The sequence below is a fragment of the Protomyctophum parallelum genome (genome assembly GCF_964188405.1).
Source record: "Protomyctophum parallelum genome assembly, chromosome: 17".
NCBI lineage: Eukaryota > Metazoa > Chordata > Actinopteri > Myctophiformes > Myctophidae > Protomyctophum > Protomyctophum parallelum.
The window spans coordinates 6,847,861-6,874,779 of NC_139719.1; the positions used below are offsets into that span (position 1 = coordinate 6,847,861).

At 43.1% G+C, this 26,919-nt stretch overlaps 2 protein-coding genes across 2 annotated transcripts in view; one reads left to right on the forward strand and one right to left on the reverse strand.

Annotated features, from left to right (window-relative positions):
• The window catches only part of LOC310874993 (nucleolar transcription factor 1-like), a 499,750-nt gene that overhangs the window by 227,979 nt on the left and 244,852 nt on the right, over positions 1-26,919 (reverse strand). The gene's annotated exons all lie outside the window — the stretch shown is intronic.
• The window catches only part of LOC310874989 (inactive rhomboid protein 1-like), a 54,328-nt gene continuing 30,744 nt past the window's right edge, over positions 3,336-26,919 (forward strand). The window contains exon 1 of the mRNA XM_083787980.1: positions 3,336-3,729. The gene's annotated coding sequence lies outside the window, so the exon portion shown is untranslated. The remainder of the gene's footprint in view (positions 3,730-26,919) is intronic.

Consider the following 26,919-nt stretch of genomic DNA (forward strand, 5'->3'; position numbering starts at 1 on the left):
CCATGGAATGAAGAGAAGCGTTTCTTTTGTTGGTCTTTCAGTAAGTGTGAAACTCAAAGTGGGACCCTTACAGGTGTGTAACTGAGAGTACAAATGGAACCAAATGGACCTGTAAGCGTCATTTGTACAATGTCAGAGTTATGGTGGTCCCTGAAATGAAAACATTTGAACCCTAATGCAATAAGTGTACAACTACCGTTCACAAAGGACAGATATGTTTCAGTGTGTTGCCATTAGTCCACACATTCTGGATTGAAGTCTGAGTACGTATGTTATTATACGGATATTTCACTTTCAAACATGTTTGGGGTCATTTTATTGTGTATGAAACAGAACTTTGGTCTTTGGCAACCATTTGTAATTCACTTCCACTATTCTGAAATCATTCTGTTCTTTGTTTCACAATGAATGTATTTATTCTGTGTTTTCTTTCAATGTTTTATACAATTTTTACATTTAATTAAATGCTTTTTGCAAAAGGTTTTGCCTAATTTAATTTTGCCTATTATTGTTGGTGAAATGGAAGGTGACTCAATCATGATGAATTATGATGAAGTAATGCTTAACTAACAGTCCTACTAGACCCCAGTAAATTGCATCTGGCCACAAAAGATCACGGGATGTATTGAATGTGAAGGAGGTGACAAACTGAGATATTGAGCCTACACACACAGTAGGCATCCCCCTACTATGTCCTGGAGTCTGTAGGACTAGTAAATCAATAGAAATTCACTGTTGAGGTGCCAACTTTCCTTGCACACAAAATTCACTGTTGAGGTGACAACTTGCACCTTGCACCCATACATGGCCTACTTGAGTGCTGCTAGTACTGCTACTATAACTAATGTCTATTACAACTGCTGTTCTAAATCCTTTAGACCCGTTATTGATCTTATACCAACTTTGAAATGTACCTTAGTTGCATTAAGTTCCCCAATCTCTTCCTCAAGTGTCATTTGGGATCCCGCCACCAGGTGGCGCATATGCACAGCACCCCTCATGTACTCACAAACAATTTCATTGGATGTGAAAGCGTCAGTCACCGACCCATTCGGTGGGGTTGGGGATCCCCACCAGGAGTTGGGCCCTTGAGCGTCATTCCTATCAATCTACCTTTCTGCCGCTGACAAAGCAGAAGGGCGTCTTAATGACTCTCTTCTTCGAGTAATTTATACAACTGAGATTACTGAAGTAACCCGAAGTTATGTCACCATCAACAGCCAATAAGGGACCACCATTCTTACCCCAACATACATACATACATACTGTACATACATACATACATACATACATTCCCAGCTGATCACCAAACGTACCTTGGTGCACAACACTGACATACGGTGGACAGCACCGACATACATACCCAGCCGATCGCAGTACTTGCACGCTCTGCTTGCACAAGTAACAAGTAATAATAATAAAGAAATCGCTGTAAAATTGTGTTTAAAAAATACATATTTGAATAGCCACTTGCTCGAATGCCCCCACCCCCTGTCCAAAAGATTATACTGTTAAGCCACATATAAACATTATTGCTGATAATAGGCCTATGGTTTGAAAGGCTTCTGAAAATTCCAGTTTCACATGAGTAATAAAGCATGCTACTTTGCACACATTTCTGTCCTATACACAAAATTCTCGTATAAAGTTAGAGATTTATTTTCAATACCTCAAATTAAAGTGTTTTTTTCCCTCTTACAAAGTTCAGTTTTTCTATTTTATTTAGAAGAAGAAGAAAACGGGAGCAGTATGGGTTAGCGCCCCAGCATGTGTCTTCTGTGAGGAAGAAGCCCAACAACCCACGGACGGTGAGGCCTTTAGGAGGGCCATTCAAGCCGCAAGCGGAGCCTGCGGCACCACCATGGGCTAGGGGGTATCTGCAGAACCATTACGGCTCCAGAATCCACCACTCCTGAATTAAGTGCCTAGTGCTGGGAGTCATATATGGTGCTGGACCTGGTGAGAGCAGGAGTGGACCTGGTGAGGCGTAGGAGGGGCCCGGACAGGAGCCAACCCATGCACAGAGCCTATAGTCCTTCCATGCACGCGCCAGAATAGTACCTCCCGGCTCCCAGTCCCGACAGAGGAGTTCAGGAGGAACGGATTGTGTGGCCCTGGTTTTTCCCTGATGGGACTGATCGAGGGTAGCTACTGGGACGTATGTCGGGACCCGGCTGGGTCACCTGAGAGAGGGGTATGATGTTGGAAGAGCCGAAACCCCGATGGCCTTGGGATACATCACTGAGGAATCAGATACGTCCCAGGTGCATCCATGAGATGTATTTTTGTTTTAGAAATGTGTATGGTTATTAAATGTATATTTATTGTATGTGGCGCCTAGTGTATAGATACAATACAACCCTCAACCACATTTTTTGATTGATTGATTGATAACAGTACAGATACACTTTATCAAAGGTTATAGAGTTGTAAGACATGGGTTACCTAACTAACAGCCAGAAGGGTTGTCTACACACCCTGACACACCTGACACACCCTGTCAACAAACAGCTGATGAAGAACTGCTTAATAGGCTATAGGCTATCATAACCTAATCTGCTGTAGGGTAGCTACCCAAATTCAGTGGTGGAAAACGTACTTGAATGTTTTTCTTAAGTAAAAGTATCAATAGGCTACTGCCTACTAAAAGTCTGGTAAATCAAAAAGTACAAAAAGTACCAATGCTTTAAGTACAAAAGCATTGGTATGAAAATGTAGCCTACTTAAAGCATCAAAAGTGGAAAGTACTCACTGTGCAGAATGTCCCATTCCACAAGTTTTCAAAAATGTATTATCTTTTAAAATAGCAGATTGTCCGAAATTAGGATAAGTGGTTAATAAATAAATTTGTAATAATAATTATTATTTCAAAAAATATAATATTTCCCTCTGATATGTAGCCTATAGGCTTATAGGCTATAGGCCTAGTGGATAGAAGTAAAACTGTAAAAGTACAGTACTGAACATTGGAAATACTCCAGTAAAGTAAAAAATACCTCAAAAGTGTACTTAATAATGCACTTGAGTAAATGTAGGCTACTGCACAAATTGTAGTCTAGTATAGTATTAGTCACAGTGTATAACCTCATATCATAACCTGTAAAAATGAAAGCTTAACGTGTGAAGCAGCAGTCAAGCCTAGCAGCGACTATAGAGGGCAGCGACCTGCCTCAACAGTAAGCCTATCAAATCCCGCTAGAGGGAGACATTGGACAGGTGAACGTTGGTGGGTTTGGCGGTTGCATATTGCCGTCTCCTCGGGTGGGCGAATACAAGAGCGACTCCCTCCCTCCCTCCCGCTTACTATACGGAGCAGCCTATACGGACGTCGGACAGAGACTGACAGACCATGTCCCGAGTCCCGGGCTCCAGCGCTGCTGCTGCTGCTGCTGCTGAGGACAGCTGTTGAAGAGAGGCTATGACCGCCATAAAGAGACGTTTCATGGAACGTTGTCTGGATTTTGCCAATGCCACATAGGGAGGAAGTGGACGCCTCCTGCCTGGAGTGGCTGCATCCTGGGCATATATTCTCTCGGGAGTCTGTCGGGATATACTATTACCGGTGTAACGGTGTTGCGCATAGGTGTGTGTGTGTGTTATGATGAAGTGACCGATATATTTTACTCACAGTCGTCTCACACATAATTGCTCGTTCCTGCTGCGTTGCCGCCGGTGTGTCGGCTGTAAAGAAGGCGCGGAGAACCCTTCGGATATTCAGCCCATTTAAAGGTAAGGCATCATCACATGACATCATGGATTATATATTAGCTACTAAACTAGAGCATTTCTCGTTATTCATTTTAATAGGCTACAATTTTGGCAAACAGCATCGAATTGCACTTGTTATTCTTAAATCATCTCCTCCGCCAGGCTCCGTCCTTGGTGGGAAGCCTGGTGAGGCGAGGTTACTCCGTCCTCCTTCGGTTCTAAGGGCAGGTCTCAGGTCTGTGCAGCCTGTGCTGACAATACGGTGACAAGCACGTGTGACAGCACTCGCGCCGTCACGCTCGCTATTTGGGTGCGGTCTCCCGAGGCAGGTTGATAGCCCCAGTCAATTAAATTATGTACATGTGACAGTACTACACAGGCTATCTACTAGATATTATTATAACACACTATTGTCTCTGTCTCCAGACTCCAGTCAGTTCATAAGATTGGGGCCATGTTGGAGCTGGGGGAAAAAAAGCCCAGGTGGTGGTGATTTAGGAACCAAAACTAATTGGCGAATTTGGCGAAAGTGAGAGGAACAGGTGGTTTTCTTCCTCCCCTGCTCGCTCTCTTTCTCTTTTCATATTAATTCATTCCCTCACTCACTCCCTCACTCTGTCACTCACACACACACACACACACACACACACACACACACACACACACACACACACACACACACACACACACACACACACACACACACACACACACACACACACAGAGAGAGAGATACATTTTAACAATTTATTTATGTCCACACAGAGGAAATTGCATACGAGGACATAATAGTTCAGGTGCAGCAAAGTTACATCCACAAAATCAAGGCATTATGTCCTCAGTCACGATACAACAAGAATGTCATGTCACCCAGCAATGCATTCCATGGGCACAAGTAGTAGGCATCATCCATCCTAAATTCAAAACCCCCTCCAACAACCAGTCTTCGGGTATGTCTCAGGCTGGACCACCAGAGAGGTGTGTGTGTGTGTGTGTGTGTGTGTGTGTGTGTGTGTGTGTGTGCGCGTGCGTGTGTATGTGCACGTGTATGTGTGTGCAGCTGGTAAAATATGACTATGACATTTTGGGCTTGTTAATTTCTTTATCAGTTCTCTCTCTCTCCCTCTCTCTCTCGGGATCAGTTTGCTGTGCTAAGCACGTTTGGACATGTTGGTTAATAAACCACTTGTGACAATATGGAAGCAGATTTAATTCTGTTCCTGTGCTGCCACAACATGAAATGAAATGTAGTGTTAGGTGCATATAGACACTCCCACAGCACAGATTTCCTCAGAGGTAGCATACCCCTCAGAGTTTTCATGTTATACCATGTTCATGATTGAATCCACTTTGTTGACAAGCTGTAATCTGTTCACCATCTGCTGGCATGTTTCATGCTGCAGTGTACAGTGGCGGAATGTCCTCAGTTAATTTAAATGGGTCCACAAGGGACATGCAAGGTTTTGTTTAAACTATGGTAAACTCAGGGTTGTAATTCATTGTAGTATTATTGGAATGCTTACATTTATGCATAGTTGTGTGGCTGCGTGCCGGTATAACTATCAGATTGTGAGATTGTTGATTGGCTACTTTTTGCATGCAGCTACAAGTATAAGTCAAGCTTGAGACACACAATGAATGGTAAAGCAAACGAAAACAATGTGCAAAGGTTTACAAAAGAAATAAATAAACTGTGAAATGTCTAAATTGTCTAAAATGTCTAAAGGATGCCCAATTCATATCTTAATTGTAATATTATAACAACATTAACAATATCACAACATAGTTTTGTAACATATACAGCCCTGGGGCTCAGGAGTTTTTCTTTGTTCAAAATCTGTAATAGGCCTAATCTGGCATCGTTCTGGCTCTAATCATGGGATGGGGAATCACTAGTCTACAGAGACAGGACAGGTGTTTACCACCTTTCAGGAGATGCTGTGACATTGAGTGTGATTGATGTCTGTCATGGGATCTGTCACCTCCCATGTGAGTTAGGGTGTAACCCGCCAGAAGACAAAATTATCAAGATTTTTCAGCTCATCTCCAGTAATCTAGGATGGGATTTTTATATTATCATCTATAACCAGCCTGAGGGCGAGAAACGACCACGCCCTAAAGGGCGAGGTTGCGTGCACGCATCCGCCTGGGTGACAGCAGACTGCTTGGCATGGGGGGGGTCAGAACAACATATGGAATGAATTCTGTACTGGCCATATATGGAGCGTATCTTGAGTGTACAGGGATTGATGAGGTCAGATCAACATATGGAATGTCAGAACAGGTCAGCTCCATATATGGAGATCTAAGGGTGGCAGCGACGGCAGTGTCTTGAGTGTACAGGGTTTGATGAGGGCCCATGTAGGGCCGGGCCTTAATGTTCGGGCCTGTTGAGAACTCTAGTTTTCGCCGGCTGCCGGGCGCAGCTGCACTAATGGGGTGGCCCGTCTAGAGTTTAAATGGACATAAGGTATGTCAAAAGAGGAAGGATGGATGGGGAAGGACCAACATATGAATGTGGAGATCTAAGGGTTTGAAGTTTGAGGTGAGATGTAGATTTGCTGGCCAATATTGATGACATCAGGGATCTCCATATATGGGCTTAATATTGATAACATCACGTGATGTCACGAGGCATGACCATATATGGGGTGCTTGTGTTTATATTCATGATAGTTTAGTGAATTTGTCTGTCACGTTTAAGCCATTGGCGCTTGGGTACTGTAAGAATTGAATGTGGCAAACTGCAAACAGAGTGACCTAAAAGAACATTTGAACCTATCCATTATGTGGAGTCAAATATTCCCCGAAACTCTTCCTCAATGTCCCATTCATCACAATGCTGTCACTCAGCCAAAGTTTCTCTGTGGACAATCCAGAGTTCTCTATGGAGATACTGAATCACTCCCTCTCTATTTCAAAGAGACCACAATTATGACCTCCCCCCTTTAAATATTCTTTTCAGAGTCCCCTCTCTCTCTCTACAGCCCACCATCCTCCCCCTTGATGCTGCATCTGTGGGCAATTACCATTAGCTCCCCATACATGTCCAGCCAACAGAGGAAACTCTTGTAGTGGCACTCACAGCACGGGGGCTGCTGGTCAGGATACAGGGATGGAGACACAGAAGAACAGAGGGATGGCTGGTGTGAGGAGGTCTATTCATGACTGTAGGACGGGGGGCCGCGGCTGAGGGGACGTTTTATTGTGACCACGACGACCCACTTCTGTCACCAGACGGCTGACACAAAACGCTTGACTTTGTGACTCTGGTTGACTCTGTCTCTTGCTCAGTGTTGCACCAGACCCGGCGAGTGCATTGCTCCCTTAACCAGACCTCCTTGCACCCCCATGTGAAATGTGTGTGTGTGTGTGTGTGTGTGTGTGTGTGTGTGTGTATATATATATATATATATATATATATATATATATATATACTGTTTAGTTACCGGGTTAACCCGGTCGATGCCGAACCTCTGGCCCAAGTTTTCCAGAACGGCCACTTTTGTATTTCATCACTGGAGAAATTGAGGCCATCACTGGAAATCACTGGAAACATTGAGGCCGACTTTTGTAAACACATGTTTTGATATTACTCCTCCAGATTCTGTGAAACAATCTGTCCGCAAATCGTTCACAGTATCTCTACAGTCATGTGTTCAATACGGATCTGTCCAATATTTCATATTCCATCATATTGGCTAACATTGCCTTTCAAAGATTGCAGGATTGGCCCGTTTTGAACAAAAAGCCTCAAATCATGTTTTGCACTCCGTCCGTGTGTGTCTGAGATTAGCTGGTAACAGACGGACGGACAAACGCACACACAGTCACTCACACACGGACGGAGTGCAACACATACTCTCTCCCCATGCCTTCGGCCTGGTGGAGACAATAATAAGCATGTGCTGTTCAGCTGCTCACTTGATTATTTTGTCATTGGGCGGAGGGGTTTTAAGCATATAACCGCTAATCTCAGTCATGTCTGAACCAGCGGACAGCCAATCACACCTCAGTATTGTCATATCAGACAACCAATCGTCACTAGTCTGTAGTGAAGACAAATCCAATGTAAAGAATGCTGAGCTATAAAGGACTATATTGGGATGGCTTTGGTAAGTCATTCAGTCAGCTAGGCAGAGGCATGGTGCCTTAAGCTCAATTTTTATCGGTTTATCGGTTCTGATGTAGTTATTAAAGTAAAGCTGCAATTCATACATTTCCTACCCTGGATTCGAACCTGTGTACCATCGCTGACATTTTATAGGTGTAATGGACAGCAATAATGGACATATATACTGTACAGTATGGAAAGGCCATTTGTTTCATGTAATACTAATACCTCAGTGTCAACCAGTAATGTTCTAAATCAATGTCTCTGTACTAGAGCAGAGAGACTGCCTCCAACCACCACAGTCATTAGTATTAACATACAGATTGGTTAAAATGACACTTTATTAACAAAGTCATGATTTGCAGATTTAAGATGCTTCCCCATGGAACTATTCGCACTCCTGCTGCATGGTCTAAGATAAATCCCTAGAGCCATTTATTTTCTTACACTTGACTTGATATTTCATCTAAAATCAAAAAAATAAAGACAGTCTCCACATTTTTAAGCGGATTGATTTCCTTTGCCCATGACCATGACCATGAGTGATGTGATGTTTATGATTTGGCTACGCCAGTGGTTCCCAAACTTTTCAGGCCGAGACCCAAAAGAGAGATTAGACAAGCGTGTTGCTTCGTGCCGCGTTGTGAGCTTGTATGTAGATCAGCTATTTTCACTAGTTTTATGGATTTTCTTAGATTTGCTTGTTTGCTTTTTGCCAATCCTCACAATATTTCACAAATATGCGCACTTTGACAAGCATTCACGAGTGATTTTGCTGACCACCACTGAGCCAGTCCTCGCATTGCCAAAGGGCTTGTAGTATTCCACTGTGTGCAACACTATTGAATTTGTCATATTTTTCATATCATTCAGTATCTTAGGCCGGGTAAGTAAGTAAGTAAATTTTATTTATATAGCACCTTTCACAGAGAGGACTCACAAAGTGCTTTACATACAATAAAAATACAGAACAAGGTAAACAAGCAAAACAATGCAGAATAAAACATGTGCTGTACAATTCAGCTCAACAGGACAACAATATGATCATCATACGTACATCATAAAACAAAAGGTAGGTTAATTAAAATCAGGTTGAACCATCCACAAATGCTTGTTTAAAAAGAAACGTTTGAGGCTATTTTTAAAAATGCCCACAGAGGAGGAAAATCTCAGTGCTAGTGGGAGAGCATTCCAAAGTTTGGTTGCTACGGCCTGAAATTATTTGTCACCTTTAGTTTTTAGTTTGGTGGAGGGTGGGTCTAATAGACCCTGATTTGCAGACCAAAGGGCCCTTCTGGGCACATAACGAGGTACCAGGTCAATCAAGTATAGCCAGGGGCCTGATCATGCATCGCTCTGAAGGTGAGCACAAGTACCTTGAACTGAACCCTGAAGTTCACCGGAAGCCAATGCAAGGAGGCCAGGATTGGGGTGATGTGGCAGAATTTGCTGGACCTAGTGAGTAGTCTGGCTGCAGCATTTTGGATCATTTGAAGGCGGTCCATGGTGGTTTTATTTAAGCAGGTGAAAAGAGAGTTACAATAATCAAGCCTTGAGGAAACAAATGCATGGATAATTTGTTCCAGTTGTGTGTGAGACTATTGCTCTAAGCTTGGCGATGTTTCTGAGGTGAAAAAAGCATGTCCGGGTAACTGATTTAATATGAGTGTCAAAGTGCATGGATTGGTCAAAATTGACGCCAAGGTTCCTGATGTTTGGACGCGCATTGTGTTTGAGGGGCCCGATGCAGTCCAAAACTTTAGCCACAATATTCTCAGGGGCCACAATAAGTACCTCAGTTTTGTCGTTATTTAGCTGGAGGTAATTATTTGCCATCCAGGCTTTAATGGCTGATATGCATTCAAGTAAAATATCAAAATTAAAATCAGCAGGACACTTAGTGTTAAAAGAATAGTAAAGCTGGATATCATCTGCATAAAAATGATAAGAAATGTTATTAAAAGTGCTAATAAGGTGACCTAAGGGTAGCATATAAAGTGCAAATAAGGTTGGTCCCAGGACCGAACCTTGGGGGACCCCACAGGAGAGGGGAACATAGTCTGAGAAATGGGGACCTACTGCCACTGAAAATGTCCTATCTGAAACATAGGAAGTGAACCAGTCAAGGGCCTTCCCAGTGACCCCTACCCGATCCCTGAGCCTATTTATTAGTGTGGGGTGATCAATCGTGTCGAAAGCGGCACTAAGGTCCAACAAGACCAAAATTGAGCATCTCCCGGCATCTGATGCCATCATTATATAATTTGTTACTCTTAAAAGTGCGGTTTCAGTGGAGTGCATTTGTCTAAAACTAGCAACAAGTCTTTCTAAAATTTTTGAAATAAAAGGGAGCTTTGAAATAGGCCTATAGCTAATAGGTAGTGCAGGATCCAAACCAGACTTTTTTTAGAGGTGGCTGAACTGTGGCTGTTTTAAAATAAGAGGGGACGTGGCCAGAGACAAGTGAGAGGTTAATGATGGAGAGCAGGGATGGACCTATGGAGATAAAAACATCTTTCAACATGGAGGTAGGTATCACATCTAGGGGACTGGAGGAGGTTTTCATGCTGCTTACCAGTTGAGTTAAATGATGGAGGGAGATAGGTAAGGGTACAATAGGATACATTGCCTGGTGCAGATTATGTTTCCTTTGGATTTGAGGGTCACATGTTACCCTCAAATCCACACATGCATCCACACACATACCCTGCAATTATTTGTACAGCCACCTGGACGTACACTAACGGACAGCGGAAAGCCTACTGACCTTATTTAGTTTGGCAATATACTGTAGCCTACATGTACTGTATATCATTCATGTAACCTTCATGTGTAAAGCATATTGAATCAAGAGGTGGAGAAAGAGAGAAGAGAGGCAAACTGTAATGCAAGACACAGTTGAGAGACAAATAACGTGAGGAAGAGTGTGCGTGTGTGTGTGTGTGTGTGTGTGTGTGTGTGTGTGTGTGTGTGTGTGTGTGTGTGTGTGTGTGTGTGTGTGTGTGTGTGTGTGGACAGAGAGAGAGAGAGAGAGGCTGTTTGTTTGAGGAAGACAATTTGGCAGAGATAAGGAAAGGCTTCAGAATCCCTTATAGGTTTGGCCAGTTTTATTTCAAATCATACGTAAATTATACGGATTAGATATAGTCTAGTCACAGAGTCAGACTCACAGGGGTAACTCAATGGCAATGCCAAGAAAAAAACTAATTTATACATTTGACCGTGTCGCTGATTTTCAACTGTTTCACTTTTGATAATGTGTTATTTTGGACGCTAGCCAACCCCCTGACACTCTTCACTAGCTATCTGCTCTTTACTGTCTGCGTTTCCCTCTCCTTGGCTTGCTCTGTCTTTGACACACTTTCTCACTGTGTCTCCACCCGATGCCCCTTTCTTATCATTTCCCCATCATCTCTCATCCTCTGTCCCTCAGGGCATTCTGACACCGGCTACCACTTTATAACCTTTATAATCGACATTGGCCAAGTCTGCTTAGATGAACTCTGCCCAGTCCTGTTCCTGGCCAAGGGGAAACTAAATCGTTATACCCTTGCCGGAGGGACTCCAGCTGAATGTGCCACAGAATCATCCTAATGGACCTTTTCCACTCCTATGGTGTAATAACATCCCCATATGGTGTAATGTTGAGTAAGACTTTTAATAAGAAGAGGAAAAATAAGTTGTTAAGGGACTTTTCTCGTTAGTATAGTGGAAAAGAGAGGATGACGACATATTGGAGCATACAATGAAGTCTGCTGTATGTACTCTGTGTGGTTAAAGTAACAGGGCACCCACACAATAAAACCTTTTAATGACATTAAATACAACATTGGCTGTTCTATGTTGGTTAAGATCCCCTACGCCTGAAAGCCAACCAAGTAAATGTCAAAAGATTCTCATATATCAATAATTCCAAACTGCATAATGTACAATATGTAGTACAGATATATGTTCAGAATGACACATTCATTGTCTTTGTAAAAACATAGGAAGTGTTGTGGGCATTTATTTCAAACACATTTATCATTCATAACATACGTTAATACATTCCATTCAGTCATAGATAACTGTGCATCATGGCCCTGAAGTTGCATGAAACATAAAGAATAGTCTGAATGGTCCACATTCACGTCACTACCCCTCTCTGGAGGTCCACCAACTGAAAACCTTTGAAGTTTTAACCCATTTTGTTTTAAGCATTATGTTATAATTTAGCTATTGAAAAATAGCAGATCTACGAGCTTGTAGGTCTGCTATTTCTTTTTTAAATCGTGAAAATGTGGCGCAAATCCAGACAGAAAACTGTCAGGATTTAGAAGACATTTTATAAATTTCGACGTCAGGCCTAAATGGGTTAAAGAGGTAAGAGGCCATGCAGTCGCGGACACCACCTTGCTCGGTGGAGCAGTGAGGGGTTCAGCGTCTTGCTCAAGGACTCAAGAATCAACTTTATCCCATTCTGAACGGGCACCCATTTTGGTGTCGGCATCATGTTATGCTTTAGCTATTTAAAAATAGCAGATCTACAAGCTCATATCGCGCCACCGAGTGGCGCGATACGAGCTTGTAGGTCTGCTATTTTTGTAAAAATCGAAGAACGACTGACATTTTTTAAATCTGATCTCAGGTCAGAATGGGTTCATCAGACCAGTGTGTGTCCGGCGGAAACCTCGTATGAATCTGATCTCAGGTCAGAATGGGTTAGTGTGTGAAATTCGTTTTAGTGCTTCGACATGATAACAGGAGAAGCCAGGGATTGAACTAGGAACTAGGAACGTTCAAATTGTCAGACAACCAGTCTACCCGCAGAACCACTGCAGCCCCATGTGAATGTACAGAGGAATGAGGAGAAATTGAATCTGGGTTGCTTGAAAAATCAGGTCCAAAGTGAGTAAATGTTCCTCTATTTGCATTAGTCATTATTAGGGCGCTGATGTACAGATTATGTACATAACAGCAGTGGCTGTGGTTTCATAAGAAAGTAATCTAATGTGTACTGCCGGTACAGAAGGTAAACAAAATGTTTGCAACAGCCAAATATGATGATGATTGATTGATTGATTGATTGATTGATACTGTAGGTTTATTGACAATGTTTATACAGAAAATACATACAGTACATGTATACACCACATATATAGCTAAAAGCTTATTTCCATATGCATTACACATTACTGATTGCACACATACTCTAATAAACTCACACTTTGGACAGTATGCTGTCCAAACACATGCGTGCACAGCTTGCACGCACACACGCACAGTCGCACGCACGCACGCACGCACGCACGCACGCACGCACGCACGCACGCACGCACGCACGCACGCACACACACACACACACACACACACACACACACACACACACACACACACACACACACACTCACACACACGCACAGGTAGTACTGCTCTTGGCACAGCACAGCAAGCCACTCTGTAAATACTGTAGGCCAAACTATGTAAATAGGTATCACATGTTGTTTAGATGTGGATGGGATGTGTTCTGTTCAATGGAAGTAAACTGGAAAATCAAGATCTGACTTTTAGTAAGAGGGCTGAGGGCTCTGGGCAATACTGTCAAGTTATTTAGTAGAAGTACTGTCGACGTCTCAATCTGCGGTTTGTAGTGTATGTTGTTGTTGATACTTTTAAGTGATTCTTATAATCTCAGATTAACCTTCATAATTAGTTGTATCACAGGAAGGCAATGTCATGGATGGTTATGGATTTGTTTTGTTTTCAGGTTAGGGTTTGCCTGTACGTCTTGTCTGCACGGGGGGGGGGGGCTTAAATCAACGTGACACTTCACAGTGTCACATTGTCTTCTTCTCTCTCTCTCTCTCTCTCTCTCTCTCTCTCTCGGTGGCCCCCCCATGTCACTCAATGATATCAATTCTTCTCCCTTTCACACTTCTCCTCATCCTCTCACCCCTTTCCCCTGTTGTGTCTTCTCTTTTCATCTCTCCTCTCTCTTTTCTCACATTTTGTGTCCTGTCCCACAGTCCCACTGTGGATAGTAATGATCTCCAGACAGACAGCGGCAGATGACCACAGATGTTGTGTCACGTGTGTCATATTGAAACTCGTACTGTACTTCATTCTGTTCTTATAATTAACCACTTTCGAGTTTTCAATCTGGCGTCCCTGGTTTTATCGGTATCCTAGCAACCTAGGATAGAACCATTCTTACTTTGGCGAAGAGATGACGAGATATCTCGTCATCTGAAATCCAACAGTTCACTGCTATTGATCTCTGATCACATATCTCGCCAATGGCAGTGAATGTGTTGTAACAAGCTCGGCTCCAGGATGAAATGACTGAGGGGCAGTTGAAAATGGCGAGGGGGCACACATAACTTTTATATAGTGAAACAATATGTGCATAAAACTTAAACTGAGGGGGCAGAACATGCAACTGAGGGTGCCAAGCCCCCTTTGGCAGCCCCGTGGCGCCGAGACTGTATTGTAACACGGCAGGCTAGCAACTGCAGCTATTCAAATTAATGGGTGTCACTGTGTGTTAGATTTAGGTGTGCCCGCCCAGAGCCATGGGTGTGCCAATGTGCAAGCATAGACAGTAGTCAGCAGCATTGTCAATGCAGAATTACCCACATCCAGTGTTGTAGTGAATGAATGAATGAATGAATAGTTTATTTCGGTACTGACATTTTCATGTTTAAAAGACAATTGTGTTACATGATCAGGTTTAGCACCGAAAAGGTGTAGGCTGAAGCCAAAGCTTATTATGCCTACCCTTTTTTAAGAGTAATAATTTATTAGTTACTGACGAAACAAAAATAAAATAAAAACAAAAGTGCTACTTTTAGAAGTGGGGGGACTCCCCATAAAACATGTGCGCGCACACATGCATGCGCATTTGCGTGCACGTGCGCAACGCGCACAGACACACTATTAAATCATGCAGACGTGTATAGCCTATTTAGAAACAGGGTTTACAATGCTTGATCGTTTCCATAAAAGTCAAAACTAAATAAATTTGACTTGAGAGAAATGGGGGGATGGCGTAGTTTGTTTGACTTAAAAACCCAAACCACACCAATGGGTCACCAAATGCATGGCGACCCATTGGTGTTATTTAGGCCATTGAATTGAACCAGTTGAATCACTTGGGTCGACGTGCTACAGGACATATCACACCGCTGGGACGAAACGCTAAAACCGTCTCGTCCCCTTCGACCCTTTGGGGTGGTTTGGGCTTTACATTGGAGTGGTTGGTTGAACTTGGTTCACTGAAAGAACACTGCAAGCAAAATGCATGCCAAGTGGGGTCAATCACAACGCTTATTTTCTATTGGTTGACACCCAGTCTGTTCACCAATGCTTCAGATGTGTTGAACTAACCGTGAACTCTACCCTCTTGCTCCCATAGAATGGAGACTTCTGAAGCTATAGTGTACTGTAACCGACAGTGCCCTTATGCAGCCTGCCATCTTTACCCTGTTGTAGGTTTTAAGGACTACAACATCAGCCTTATACTTTTAAAGAGAGCCATGGCCTATTGAGCTCATGAAACCCTACACCCCAGCTAGAGCTCTGAGACCTGCTGATCACTGCTGGTCCACCTTAACTACAGTAAAAGAACAAGCACGGGGCAAAGGCAACAGCTCCCAGGCTCTGAGGAAGCCTGCCCTTCTATATTAGATCTGCCCAGTCTATAAATGTCTTTAAGAATCAGTTTAAGACTCATTTATTTCCTCTGGCTTTTGATCCCATTTGAGTCCATTAGCTTTCTTTGTTTTTGAGGAGCGCTAGTCCCTCCTATATGCAGCTTTTGTCCCACAAGTCTCATAGTTTCCATTGACAATGAAAGGAGAAATTAGCCTCAAATATGACTTAAATTTGTGGCAACACAAACATTAAATGCCATTGACAATGAAGGGAACCAATCACGTAAATGCAGTTGTTCAGGAGATGATGTATGATGATGTATAATGATAAGAGCGCCCCTCACTTCACACGGGTGTGATTTTATGCTTTCATTCTTATATCTGCTTCCTGTGATCATGTCAACATTTCTCATATTGTGTTTCTAGCTTGTTCTGTGTTGCCTCTGATCTGTACAGCACTTTGGTCAATCTTGGTCGTTTTAAACTTATAAATAAAGTTATAAATAAAGTTATAAATGAAGTTTCATTTGATTTGACGGTGCTCGAAAACTCTATATATAAGATGCTTGAAATTATGCTTAAATTGACTTTAGTGAATGTGCGAACGTGTGAAGTGTGGACACTTCCAAAGTAAGCAAGTAGCCAAGTACATACTGTATGTCTTGTATGCTTTCTCTAATGCTTGCATGACTTGTCTGGGGAGGGAGACACAGACAGGTCAGAGGAGGACTAAGTTGGGGTTTGAATAGATGCCAGTCTGCGTGACTTGTGGTGTTCCAACTTCCAAGCCACTTCCCCAACAAAGCACACAGTACAGTAACAGTATGTATGTATTACAGGTTAGTGGTCCTCAACTGTGAACCGAGAGACTCATACTACTGCTGGCTTTCATTCTAGATAAATAATATAGACTAATAACAATCAGATTCTACATTTAGCTGACGATATGATGGTGGGAGTTCCCTTATGCCTTGACAACTAGATGATCCATCCTCATGGGTTGGTCCTAATTAGTTTTTTGAGCGGTGCTAGCCGCTCCAACACTGAGTAATGTGTGTAGCAGTCTGTGTCTATTAGTCTATTTCAGTACGAAATAGGTCCTTACTGTATACTAATGGCATACCTGCACCACTTACTTCAACACCTGGGTAGGCACCGCTCACTTCACACTGGGTGTGATTGTTTTTTAAATAAATATGGGATAGAGGAATAGAGAAGTCCTGTGACTGGTGATCCAATAATATTATATAATATTATTATCACTAATATATATTAGGGTATGGCACAAATTCTGATTGAATAGATTGTACCCTGTTCTTTACTCACTCAATAAACAAAAAGATAAAAAAGAAAAGAAGAAGTCCTGTGACCGGACAGCCAGGGTGTCTTGTGGTCAAACCTGTGACTGTGAATGGAATTTGCTACGTTGTGGAATAAAGAACAGAAGCAGTGTTTCTCCTGGACAGTTGGGGACCAATTAGCTACAGTACCAAGAGTGGAACACACACATTAATGTAACTCTGTGAGCGTTTAAATTAACTCTCAGAGTTGAATAAACACTGAGGATTTTTCTGTTGGTCAGACTGTGACTGAGAACCACTGTGGTTTATCACTTTCAGGGAAATATTTGTCATAAAGTACAAAGTAAAATCCTCAGGGACCGTTTGCACAGACATTTTACTGTCTAGTTACTAGTGTAGACTCTAGTATATAATCTAATTCTTGATCATGAAAACAGGTTTATCTATGGATTTGAACCGTTTTCACGTTTAGTTTTAATGCAGCAAAAATTGTGCTGTGAGACATTAAGCTTCTATCTTGCAACTCTGCTGTTTATCTTGGCTCTTGTTGTTCTTTTTGTTGTATGTAGTGCAGTGGCTGTTGTATGCCAGCTGTTCTCTTTATCAAGGCATGCCTAAGGAGCAAAGTTTCCACTGTTGTTAGGACTGGTTGTTTCTGCTTTCCCTCATTGAGTTCAGTTATATTAGTATTTGCGCGTAGATCAGCGGTTCCCAAACCTTTTTGGCCATGCACCCCCTGTTACCTCCCGACCTATCTGACGCACCCCCCACATGGAAATATAAATTGCATAAGCTATATACAGACATGTATTTCCTATTTATCCACATATATGCACATATATGAACCTGAATATGGCATATATATGCAGAATAAAATTCTGCATATACTTGCCATACTGTATATTGGCATAATATGTTAATATATTTGCGCACCAAAAGGGGTGCACGCACCACAGTTCGGGAACCACTGGCGTAGATGAACTAAATAGACTTGCTGAATTATGGATTGGCCTGACTCTAACCCAGCCATTATGCTTGCAAATGTGTAAGCACACACATTTTGGCATGTTAATTTTAGTTGTCGTCATGTAGCGAAAATGTCATAATATTTTCATTATTCATTACCAAACGCACAGGGGACCCATATGTTACTTTTGTATTATGTTATGCTACAAGTTTTCTTTCTAAACATGTACAGGTAGGCTATTTTAATTAAGACATTTCTTATTGTTTTATTGGGGGGTGGTGACACAGATCATCCTATACCGAAAGAAATAAAGGTCTTCATGGACCAAAATATATTGTAGTGTATTGTTTGGTAAGGTGATGTTCCAATGGAGGATTGTGTTTTGATGGGTGGATGCTGTGAGACCCAGGGACTTCAGGGTGTGTGGCACCATCCAGGCTTGGAGCCTTCAGGCTACAGACTGTAATAACAGGAAGGAAAGGGTCTGGTGGGTTTATATATAGGGTGGTGCTACTGTAGTACTAATGACATGGTCATAGTTAAATTGACATTCAGATTTTTTGACTGTACGTATGTACTCAAACACGCCTAACTTTACCACAAACTCAACAACAGAGTCTGGGGCCAGTCAGACAAAACCAAAACTCTCCCGTTTCACTTTTAACATCCATCCAAATCAACTGGAACCACATCCCCTGCTATGCAGAACACATGACATGTTGTTCCTCTGCACCAGGCCAGTGCCAGGTGTGGTGCACGGGTGCGTGGGTGAAGATATTACCAGCAGCCTGTCCCTGACTCCCTGCCCAGTCATGGCTCTCTCACCTCTATCATGCCACAGCAGGCAGATCTGAATGGGAGTGAAATGGGGCAGAACACCTCAGGCTCTCCAGAGGAATGCAAGGTATTTCCTACTGTAGAGACCGTACAATAAGACTGACCCGACAAACGGAGGTGAGATGTTCTGGTGAAAAGCAGCGCGTGGATTCATTCCACTGACATTCAGAGATACACCCCCATCCACCAGGAGCCAGCAGAGGGGTTCAATCTTAAGTTGGATAAAATCTCTGTTTGAACAACAACAAGTAGCTGATTTACATCTTCTCTGTTGCAAGAAAGCGTAATCTATCATTGCTCCAGATGTGTCTCAAACTGTACAACTTCTGCATCCCTCCTTGTGTGTAGTGCATGCTGGCCAGTTGCAACACTGGAAAATTCCTTGCTAAATGATATTCAACACACACACACACACACACACACACACACACACACACACACACACACACACACACACACACACACACACACACACACAGTCAGTCACACAGTCACACATGCTTACCAACACCCCCTAACTGCTCCCTCCCGATGAACAGGTTGGTGCCTTGCATAGTTAACTCTGCTGTAGTGTGTGAATGGGTGAATTTAAAGTGCTTTATAGAAAGACGTTCTACTGTATGTATACACAAATGCACTATACAGTATATCTAATATAGTATGCAACTATGTACAGGTGCTGTACATGTAGGCCTACTATACTGTGTACAGTAGGACCTATATAGGCCGTATTGTGAGGTCCCTTTTCGTTCAGTTCCGTTCCCACGGAAGTGGGACTACACAATTTTTTCTCTATAAAAGAGATTTATAGGTAGAAAGTCCAAATAAAAAAGTTCTACTCGTGCCACCCTGCTGTATTTTTATAATCCGTGGTCGAAGACGGGACTATTTCTTACAAGGCGTAATAATATGTGCAAGGGGAGTGGTGTGGTTTTGGTCACGTGGACCAATCGCGTAGCCGCTTTATTCCCTTGAGTATGCGCGTGACGTCATCGTATATGCGGAAGAACTTTTTGTTGTCCATAGCAACCTAGCAACTCACTGTTGCGACGCTGTTTTCATTCACTCTAAACTGGGAAAATGGGAAAGAGATGTTGTGCGATTGACTGTACAAACAGACAAGTAAGACGCGCAAACGCGGGAAGCGAACGCAGCTCTGTGTGTGTGTGTGTGTGTGTGTGTGCTACAGCTGCGCCCTCTGGTGGCGGGCGGGTGGTGTCACAGCGGGACAGACACACAGACACACAGACACACACACACACAGACAGACACGATCTGCAGGGTCTCATAGTTAGTGCTCATTGCGTTCGCAATTAAAAAAGAACTCGGAGCTATCCTTTTACAGACTGCTGAAATGTAAAGAAAAAAGAAGTAAATGGATCGCTGCACTTCGCCGATGTAGTCGTGTTTCAAGGCTACTGGAATCCATGGATTTGCGGGTGCCACTTTCACTTTGTGTCAGGTATGTTGCTTTTTTTGTAAAACCATACGTTCAATGTAAAAGGGCCTTTTCACACAATGTCCCGTTTTAAACGAACCTAACGGAGTTCTCTTCTTGTGGACCAAGAAGTGGATTAACATAGTCCGTTCCCCTGAAAGAGATCTGGTCAGGAGTAATTACTCATCAACATGTTACGTGAGTCTGTGGAAAGACTTGATGTTAATGTTCTTATTGATCAACACACCCAGTTACTGAATGTTAAGTCTCCATGGTTTTCCTCAGAATATCGTATGACACTGATTTATATGACACATTAAGAGTCCACTGATAACCACTACAGTGGTTTAATATCAATCTTTTCTTTTTTCTTTTTTTTTAAGGACCCACATAACTTTTGATTGTTATTGCACAAATGGATCCTTAAGGTGTGTAACTTACTCTGAGAGTGTACAAATGGAACCAAATGGACCCATAGTGTCAGAGTTACAGACCTGCTAGCCCCTCTCGGAACCCTCCATAAAGCTTTTCTGAAATTTTGATGAGTTTTATGTATAGGGTCCCTGTTCATAACTATATTTTCGTATGGGAATTTTGGAACGCGGACATAAATATGCTCGCTAAGATTGTATCTGCGGCGTTTGACGGCCTTTTTTTGTTTGAGTTATTCTGAATTTGTGAACTATAAGTACCTATACATCCCGCTGCGAATATCTCCTGTGGCGCGGAAGCCGTTAAGTATTTTTAATCTATGTTTGACCGATTTGGTCGCTTTGATTCTTCTTGTTTGTTTACCGTTTATTGTACCGCTTCCCGGTGTGCGGTTGGCTTGTGCGGCTACGTCTCTGCCTCTGATCTGCTCTGTCATAGATATAGCGCCACTAGCTAGCCAGATAGGCGGTACAATGAGGTGTCAATAAACAAGGAAGGAAGAGAAGAATCAAAGCGACCAAATCGGTCAAACAAAAAAAATACTTAACGGCTTCCGCGCCACAGGAGATATTCGCAGCGGCATGTATAGGTAATTATACTTCACAGATTCAGAAGCCCTCACACGAAAAAAAGTCGTCAAAGAGCGCAGACAGGGCGTAAACACGTTGTTTATGTTTTATGTATGTCCGCATACCAGGTGGCATGGTACTGCTGGAACAGGACCCCATGGTCTGTGTCGTCAAAAAGACCTGCATGTGTCCATTTGTACACTCAGGCTGTAAGGGTCCATTTGGTTCCATTTCTCAGAGTTACAGACCTGTAAGGTCCATTTGGTTCCACTCTCACAGACCTGTAGGCTTAAGGCCTAAGAAGGGTCCATTTGGGGTCCAATGGGGTCCATTGGTTCCATTTGTACACTAAGTTACAGACATGCAGGCTAATCCTCTCTCACTCTAATGCCAGACTGGCATTAGAGTGAGACACTGGCATTGCCAGTGTGTGCCAGTGGTCAACAAGACTAAGTGTTCAGGAGAGGAGAAAACAAGACTAAGTGTTCAGGAGAGGAGAAAACAAGACTAACTGTTGAGGAGAGGAGGAAACAAGACTAACTGTTCAGGAGAGGAGAAAACAAGACTAACTGTTCAGGAGAGGAGAAAACAAGACTAGCTGTTGAGGAGAGGAGAAAACAAGACTAAGTGTTCAGGAGAGGAGAAAACAAGACTAAGGTGCTATTTACACGAGGATGGTGTTCATAAAAAACGGCAAAATAAAGTACCGTTTAGCGCTGTCATTTAGACGAGAACGGTGTTCTCAGGAGGTGAAAACGCATCGAAGTGAAACTGCCTCCCAGAGTGGAAATCTTTCAGAACACCGTTTCCTATGGTCTCCATATAAACAGGCAAAACGGTGAATCCGCAAAACTTATGACATCATGGCTCACGTTGGCTCACAGCGCATATGTTTATTACATTGATGCAGAGCCATATCATTATGATATAATGGAGTTCCTGAACAAGCCTCCCTCCTCGCCTACAAAGTGATGCTCATCAGCGATGTTGAATGTAAAACCATGATGTAAATAAAAAGCCTTGTGATAGACGGCAGCCGCGGCAGCAGCGTTTATGTAGCCTAATGTATTATACCAGCGACGTAGAGTCTGTGGGGGCCACGGGGCCATGGCCCCCATGAAGAATCCTAGGGCCCCTTTCGGCCCCCATGAAGATTTTCGTGGACATTTTACATTTACATTACATATTTTCTGGGAATTCCGAACATTTTGGACCTCTCCGCCGGCAATCTGAGAATCCCATCGTCAAATATTCGGGAAAACAGCGCCTCCCCTGTTGTTCCTCAGGCAACAGTCTGTCTTGAGAGACACCGGCCGTCCAAGAGGTGTTAAAAAGTGCTAATCGGGTTTCTTTTGTAGTTGTTCTTGAGGCGTGACATAATAACACTGATCAAGAATTCACCAAAGAGACCTAACCACAGACTAGTGAGACTACACACTGACTCGAGAAAAGACCCATATCGTCCAAAATAGGCTGATCAGTCGCTGTCTGTGTATAGGCTAATTCATTGGTAAAAGTATGCTAAAGAACTCATTTTTAGACCATTTGGGAAATAAATAAATCCGCGGCGGCGGCCGAGCGGAAACGCAATTCTGTAGCCTACCCAAAGGTAAAACGCACCCGCCGCCTATGATCTCTCTCTCTCTCTCTCTCCCTCCGTATCTCTCTATATCTCCCTCTCTCTCTCTCCCTCTCTCTCTCTCTCTCTCTCTGTCTCTCTCTCTCTCTCTCATAATAATAATAATATAGTCCTGAAAGTCCTCACCTTGGCTTGGACATTGGCCTATAGAAGCTGCTTTAAAAGTACCAGCGAAAACAACTTATTTTTTTCCGCGCTGCGGCAGGGGGGGGGGGGGGTGCAGGGAGGCGGGGCTGCGGGGGGGGGACGACGGGCCCCCTTGAGGATTGATCAAACTCTTCGGCTCTGTATTATACATTATATACCATCCCGTGGCGCGCCCAGAGCCGTGTTGCGCAGGCTTGCGTGAAGGTTTCTTCTTCTTGTACGTGGGTGACCTGTCTATTTGGCAGCCCGTTATCGCCACCTAGCGACAGTATAGCAAAATAGCACATCATATCATAACGTGTGCGTTCTCGTGTAAAGGGTAAGAAAAAATGAGAACGCAACGGGACTTTGACGTGTTATATGGAGATGGTCCCCGTCTAAAAGAGGCCTGAGTGTTAAGGAGAGAAGAAAACAAGACTAAGTGTTGAGGAGAGGAGAAAACAAGACTAACTGTTGAGGAGAGGAGAAAACAAGACTAAGTGTTCAGGAGAGGAGAAAACAAGACTAAGTGTTCACGAGAGGAGAAAACAAGACTAACTGTTTAGGAGAGGAGAAAACAAGACTAACTGTTGAGGAGAGGAGAAAACAAGACTAAGTGTTCAGGAGGGGAGAAAACAAGACTAAGAGTTCAGGAGAGGAACTAAACTCCTAAACAAACATTAAAAGTCCCTAGACTTGGCTGCATCATGACGTGTTTGTAACTACCCCCTGGAAAAAATTATCTTCCACGCCAAAGTTCAGGACTAATATCTGCTCAGTGATATTAGTCAACACTAGACAACAACAAGTAAACAACCATTAGTCCATTAAAACAAGGGTCTTCAGCTGCTGGAACAATTTGGTTCCATTTATACACTCTGAGAGTTACAAACCTTTAAGGGTCCATTTTGACCCCTGGTGGTCCCTGTGTAGAGCCTGTCTGTCTGTGTGTAGAGCCTCTGGTTGGGGTTGCTATGGTGATCAATTTACCACATTAGGGACATCAACAGCCATCAACTTCCTTGATTGGCCAGCCCAACCCATCAGCTTTGTGGATTGGTCAAACCTTGCGTGACGTTTGTGCCACAGAACCAATATAAGTGTTAGAGCACACAACAGGACACCATTCTGTTACACAACGACACTGGAAGAAGATAATTTAAACCCTGGAGGATTTGTTGTGAGAAATGTTCTGCTGGACGCTGCATGTGAAAAGAGGGCCTCATATCGGTCAAGCTGCTGTTGCCGTGGGAGACAAAGTCTACTCATTTGGAGGGTCCAGGAAGGACAGAGATGATCAGATTGATGTTCACGTCTTCAACACAGTGCCTTTACGCTGGAGGAAGTTGACGCCAGTGACAACATTTAGAGCAGAATGTATCCTTGAGGTTCCGACCAATTGCCGCTACCACACAGCTGTTCTGATGGAAGATATCTATATTTTTGGAGGTTATAAATATGACACAAAGACGTACTGCAACACTCTTTATGCATTTGATGTGGACACCCATGGATGGTTCCGGCCCAAGGTTTCTGGAAACGTTCCAGAGGCGAGGGAGGACCACTCAGCCTGTGTTTTGGGGAAGGTCATGTTTATCCATGGAGGATTGATCCGGCTCACTGGAGCCACTAATGACATGTACAGGTTGGACACCAGCACAATGGTCTGGTCTTCAATTAACACCAGAGGAACTCCACCTCCTGCTTCAGGACATCACTCTGCTACCATTATTGGGACAAAGATGTTTGTATTCGGGGGCAGGGGAAAATGGACCTACTACAACTACAACATCAGAGTGTTTGACACAGAGACCGACCACTGGCTGAGCACACCTTCTGCACAGCTTCTTCCAGAAAGACGCTACCTTCATTCAGCCTTTACCTACAATGGAGAGCTGTACATATTTGGTGGCTGCAACCAGAATCAGGCCTTCAATGATATGTGGAAGTTCAACCCAGAGACCTTCTCCTGGAAGAATGTTAAGCCCAAGGGGAAAGGCCCGTCTGAGATCTACAGGATGTGCTGTTGCATTGTGGGAGATAATTGCATCCTCTTTGGAGGATACAACAAAACTGATGACCTGTTCATGCTAGACTTAACTCCTAGTCTCAAGACGTTATGCAAGCTAGCAGTTATTCAGCACGATCTGGACCAATCAGAACTCACACACGACATCAGGTGGGAACTGGAATCCATGACTAACAACAACAAATAAAAACAAAACTATGACGGGGTCCAATGAGGGCGTGGCCTCATGTGTATCTCTGACTTCATGTGACCAATCTGTGATGTCACTATGATGTATCTGTGACATAATGACTCCATATTTGGACATGGTTTCAGCCCGATCCGACTGCCATTGACTTCCATTATAACATTGAAGTTAAATATATGAAATATTAAAGGGAAATAGGGCAAGGTTCAGCCTCATCCAAATACCATGTGAGGGTGAACAAACGTGCATGCACGAGAGCGTGATTAAGTTTTTAGGCTCTGTTGCGTTGGTGGCTGTATCCTCTGTGTGCGTGCGTGCGTGCGTGCGTGAGCAGAAGATCGAGCGACAGCGTTTTCGGGCGTAGATCTGCTATTTTCTGCAAATGTTCCCTCCAGAATAGGGATGCTATTGTTCCAGTGGTTATTGTAAAAAAATAATCTCACAATGATTTGGCAGCCCCGTCCCGGATGAGTTTGTTTTGAGGCTGATGTCTGAAACAGGACATATGTGAAAACACCCCATATATGTAAACAAATTAATATCATATTTCTAGTAAATGTTTTTGTTGTTTTTGTTTAAGGGAAAAAGAGTGATGATCCTCTACATCCTGACTACGTGCCAAGGTTATTTCGTTTCACCTCCATCACTGATCGAAGTACAGCAGAGGTACAGACTGTTGTTGAAGTCCCAGGCATTGGGGTCCAGACAGAGGAAACACAAAATGACATTGCCTCATTACATGAACAGATTAAATCTTTAAATGCTGAATGTCAATCACTTAGGGATAAAGTCAACAAATTAGAAAGTGAGTTGAAACATCGTACTCTTGATCCTTCAGAATTCAATGACAGCAAAATGAAATTCTTCACAGGACTACCAGGACTTTCATGTTGTTGTTCAATTTTGTGTCACCAAGTTTACCACCTCCTGCAAAACAGTCACTTAGTGATACTCAGAGACTTCTCCGAACTGGTTTTTGTTGAAACATTATCAGCAGATACACTGTTAGACAGGCTACCTCATCCATCAGACATGACAACAACTGAGTCAACCGAGGTAAGCCAAGCAGGTTCATCTTGGCAGCAGTTTTTTTTTTTTTTTTTTAAGATATTTTTTTGCGGCTTACGCCTTTATTGATTTTTTAAGGGATAGAAAGTAGGCTGACAGGAAACGGGAGAGAGATGGGGGGATGACATGCGGTAAAGGCCGTGTCGGGTCCGGGAGTCGAACCCGCGGCACACCGCGACTGGATCACCAGTCCGGTGCCCAGACCGTTACGCTACGGCCTGGGCATTGGCAGCAGTTTTAACCTTGACCAGTCAACTTTCAACGCAAATATGTGTGCCACCTGTATGGCCAATCATCTGCCAAAAACATGAATGATGCAAGGTACAAATCATTCTGTATGGCATCATCAGCTTTGCCAGAACTGTCCATTCCCCCAACAAGTGATGCTCTCCACCAACATTGCAAAAGGGCAAACTACCAAGCAGCAGTGATGAGACGTTCTCTGACTAGTAGGATGTGTGCTCCTTCACCCATTGGCAGTGGATGGGGCATGGAGGATGGGGAGTTAACAGTAACATGGATGACTAGAAATCCTGCCCCTGATAGTGTGTTGCAGGTAGTCCACTGTAATTGTAAAAAAAAAAAAGCAAATGTGAGACTGAAAGATGTTCATGTATGTCTGCAAAACTGTCTTTCACTGATTTATGTCACTTCCAGGACTGTGAAAATGTGTCAAAGGAAACAGAAGAAAGAGGTACATGGGATGATTACTCTGATGAAAGTGATAGGGATGAGTAACCCAACATGTTACCATGTAGGCCTACTACTTGTTTTGTTCAAGAATTATTAAGATGTTAAAGAATTGCCACAATGTCTACATCCATTTAAATGCAATGCATAAATGCAAACAGCACAGACTACTTACACAGCCAA